This window comes from Capsicum annuum, chromosome 3 (genome assembly GCF_002878395.1).
Source record: "Capsicum annuum cultivar UCD-10X-F1 chromosome 3, UCD10Xv1.1, whole genome shotgun sequence".
NCBI classification, from domain to species: domain Eukaryota; kingdom Viridiplantae; phylum Streptophyta; class Magnoliopsida; order Solanales; family Solanaceae; genus Capsicum; species Capsicum annuum.
The window spans coordinates 218,828,164-218,832,892 of record NC_061113.1 but is presented as its reverse complement, the minus strand read 5'-3'; the positions used below and the strand labels follow the sequence as shown (position 1 = coordinate 218,832,892).

The following is a 4,729-nucleotide window of genomic DNA, read 5'->3' as shown; positions in this document are numbered from 1 at the left end:
GTTAATGCATTTTCTTTATCATTTCCAGTCATATTTGAATGATGGTCAGAGGATGAGATTTTATGCACTTTTGATCGGGTGAAGTAAGGATGTTCTGCCAGCTTATTTCAACACGGAGTAGTTTTCTATTATCTATAAAGTAAAATAACTCAAAGGCAGATGTTTTAGTTTTCATATGTGATAAGTAATGCAAGATATTTGACAAGAAATAACCACGTAGAGTTGTTTGTATCATAGCCAAATTGATCCACATGAACATAGTGGATAAACTTGTCTTTGATTCAAACAAACACACCTAAACACAAATGACAGTTATATCACATAAACATTATAATAGTGCGTATCCTAACTAGGGTGACCCTTTTGAGCCAAGGGTTTAGGCCTAACGAACTTTGAAGAAAATATATGCCCTTTTTAAAGTAAATCCATTATCCTCCAATATACACAAACGACATAAATGCCTACAAAAGTCGCACAAAGGGGATACAACCTTTAGGGAAAGGAAAATAACATGAGAAAAAGAATGATGTCCCACACAGGGGAAAGAAAATACTAATTCCTGAATGCTTCTTCTATCGACCTTCGCCCTCTTAGCTTTGTCCACTCCTTGTTATTGGCGACATCCGTTAATAATCAAGTGATTGTCATATAACTGTGCCATAGATACCATACAGCTGTCCAAATTAATCAATGTCTTGATTAACTTGTTTTAATTCCTTCATCAATCGGTGTACGATTGAGGCATCCTTATACAAAAGTAAGTAAAACAAGTCTTCTCCCGAACCCCTAAAGGATAATGGATTGAATTAGAAAGGCATACATTTTCTTCAACTCATAAATATGGTTCGTCTATAATTGACTCGGGGTCAATAGATGCAGGGCAGGTTTTCTAATGGGCCCAATACCTCGCTCGGGTATTGGGTCGTCCTAGGCTCATGCCTAAAATAGGGTTTTGGTTTCGTTCGATCCTAGGTGTCTAGAGTGGGTCTGAACACTGGTTCTCAAGAGGACAACTTGAGTTTGAAAATACAAACAACCATCAGACGACTCACGTGCTAATAAGCCGTTCGTATTTCCAACACATTATTGGAATTGAACAATAGGGGCCGGGACATCCACGAAACCCCAAAATAGTTTAAATAATGCAGGAATATACCATGAGATGCGATAGTTAAACTTTACAGAATTGAAACATATAAATACATGAACAGTTAATCAAAAGACCAAAATCAAACATTTGGTTAGAACCTAGTTTCAAATCCCCAGCAGAGTCGCCATTTCTGTTTTGCGAAAATTTTGACTTTTGAAAGAGACGCCACTTAATTTTGAAAAGGAATTAAGAAACCTTTATAAAATACTTTGAACGATCCAAAATAGAAAAATCATTCAAGTTTTGAAGATTCTGAGTAAGCGGTTCCTATTAACGTTTTAGAAAGGTGTTAGGCACCTAAATCGTTTGCTAACTTGCGGTTATCCAGACTGTTTGAAAATCATCTTTTGATTAACTTCAAAAAGATTAATTTTGTCAAAAAGTGATTGATTTTTTGGAAGGAAAACGATTTTGGAAATATTTTGGTGTTTATGCAAAACTAGTTTTTAGCGACTTAACTAAGGATTTAACTAGGTTCGCAAAGTACATAAGGAAAACAAGCATAAAGAAGAGGGGAAGGGTAGGAAGTAAGTGATTTAGGCCATTGGGCTCAAATCAATAATACCAGTCCTAGTCTAATTGGGCTTTCGACCCATTTCACCTGTCCTAGTCTAGTTTTCGAGCCTTTGGCTCGAATCTTGCTCCACCTGTATTAGTTTTACAAGTTTCGCTTCGAGGCCCAAATGAATGAATAAAGAAATAAATGGATAAGTAAATAGAAGATGACAATAAATATCTAAATAAAATGACAAGAAAAGAAAGTGAGACTCCTGAGTCTCTTCATCACTTCGAATATGGGATTTCAACCCATTTTTTTCTTCTTTCGACTCCTTGCGTCCGTATGCCATGCGATGGATACTTAGATTTTCTTTTGGCTTAACTCAAAAGGATAAGCCTCATTGGCCCATGAATATACAAGAGGGAAGGATTCCATGAAGGACTCAAGTGATTTCTATGCAAAGAGAGAATAAATAAAGCACATTAGTACATGATCGAACAAAAGAGGGAGTGAGGAAAATAAAGTGAAGGGAGTTAACACATGATCAGTCAGAGGTAGACAAAACTAAAGGAAAAATGCAAATTTAATTAAAAAACTAGCGACATGGAATGGACTTTACATAATCAAAAGTCAATTAAAAATAGTAGGAACTATTCATGTTACTTCAAACAAGTTCAATCGAAATAGGCGAATTAGCAACAGTTAGAACACAATTACTTAAGAAAAGAAAGAAAATACTAATGGAACTAGTACATGATTAACTAAGGGACAACCCAACATCCACAGAGAAAAAACACAATCTGAGCGATGACGTGAAAATCAGAAGTACAATCACGGGATAGTAATAAACTTAAAAGGGACTACACAGAATTGTATTGAATTTGAACAAAGTTGCCCAAAGGAAATTAACAAATTCTTCTCTGGGATGCCAATGGATATTAACAATTATGTCTTTCTTCTATACTCAAGCTAAGCAGAGTAATCATACAATCTCAAGAGAGTAGGATTTTCAAATAAAAATCTAAATTTTACAGGTGAGACAGTGAAAACAAACCATGTGACAAAATGATCAGTAAATTGGACGCTCTTCGACAAGACAAAAACAAATGAATAAGGATGATTTTCTTCAAATAAACAATCAAGTATCTAGTAACCATAAAACACAACCACACCTATCATTCTAAATCGTTACTAATAATGAACTTAAAGAAAGATGGAAATCAAACTTTCAAGCTTTGATACCGAAAAAAATTATCAGTCTACAAAAGGGAATTGACAGGACATACCAAAATAATTTCTCTTAACATGGAACAAATCCCGCACAAAATTAGTGTAAAATTCATCAAGGCCCAATTTTACCATGAGTAATCAATCATATTACCATTTCTTGAACCTAGCCGTACCAATTTCACCAATGGGATAAAGCATAATCTAAACACACGAGAAGACTATTTTTCAGTAGCTCACAAACAACCTAAAGTGAGATTCTTTGACCCATGTGACAAGAATATAATCGCAACCAACCTACAGCCTCCAAGGCCCCTACAACAAGCAAATCCCAACATACGAAAGGGAAAAATAAAACAATTTGGTATCAAGGTATACTCAGGCGAAGTAACATTCAAACATAACTTTTTTTTTTCTTAGAAATGAATACAGAATCAAAACTTTGAGGCAAAAGGGAAAACAATTAAAGCAACAATGTCACAAACAAATCCTAGGGCCATCATATCCATCTACAACAAACAATCCTGCCTTATTCACGATTACGACCAACAACTATGGCTACGAAGAAAGAGATGAAAGCAGAAAATGATAAACTTAAAGGGACGAGAGTATATTCACCTCTTTTGGGGAAGCAAAACAGGACAACGAACAGGTACGGAGATCACGACCACCAGGAAACTTCTTCACAGTCAACTGAAACTCTAATTTAGCCGATGAACAAGAATAGAATTTCTACTCGAGACTGAATTTTCTCAAGAATTTTCTTTCTCTCCTCTCTCTCTAATTTTAATTTTGTTCTCCTAGAAGATTCCTCGATCTCCTCTTTTTGAACCAAAAGAATTTTTTTCAACCTAGTTTTCTCAATCAATTTCCAAACCCTAGAATTTCCAACCCTTTAATTTCAAGCCTCCAAAGAACCCCCCCTAAAAGCTCAACAGCCAGCTCTTTATATAGAGTACCATTGAGGGTATTTTAGGGATTATTTTTCCAAAGGGAATTTAAAATTTTCACTCCCAATCGGATTCCCCCTCAATAAATTATACCAATTTTAAAATTGGTGGACCAATAAGATTTAGGCAAAATGAATTCCCTCGAGAACCAATAGAAATCTACCAAATATGTACAAAATTGTACCATTGTTATCAAGATTTGCGGAATTGATCCGTTGGGGGAGACACCTGGACTCATTCTAGAAAATTCTCAAGCTTTCTTCGTACAAAATAATGTAAGAGCCATGTGACGCATAAAAGAGAGGGAAAAGGGGATGGTTTGAGATCAATTTTGGGTCTAAAATCGAGTCTGGAATAGGTTCAGTTCGAGTTACGGGTTGAAGATATGGTTGCGAACGGGTTGGTTCTTGGATTGTGGGTCATCGAATTCGCGATGTTGGGTTGGACTGAGACTAGTTTTGGCGATATTTTGGAGTTGTTTTTGATGATGAGTCTATTGGTATTGTCGACTTGATCATCGTTGTTCATCGATGTTGTTGTCTTTGCTATTTGCTGATGAAAAGGGAAAGAAATGGGTATTTGGTCGGGTCGCTATTATTGGTTTGGGCTAGGAAAGAGAATGGTGGCTGCTGAGTTTAAATTTGAGTTGGGCCATTGAAATTGAATAAATAAATGGGCCCAAGTCAGTAATTGGGTCGGCTAAGGTTGTTGATGTTATTGTTTGGGCTATTGGGGTTTTAAATTTTAGGCCTGGAATTGTTAGTGTTGGGTTATTTTGGGTAGATTAGGGATTTGGGTAATTTTGGGTGTTAAGATTGGATTACAATTTAGGAAATTTCAATAAATTGTAGCCAAACTGAGTATCAATTGGTCAAACACATTACGATTGGGCCAATTCAATCT

The 4,729-nt window shown here is 35.9% G+C and overlaps 1 long non-coding RNA gene across 1 annotated transcript; it reads right to left on the bottom strand.

The window, feature by feature from the left end:
- Positions 1-1,837: 1,837 nt before the first annotated feature.
- On the bottom strand, positions 1,838-4,406 carry LOC107863233. Its single transcript, XR_007053616.1, has 2 exons — positions 3,495-4,406; positions 1,838-2,102 (listed from the first exon to the last, which is right to left on the bottom strand). It is a non-coding gene; the product is annotated as an uncharacterized LOC107863233 (long non-coding RNA).
- Between the last annotated feature and the right edge of the window lie 323 nt (positions 4,407-4,729).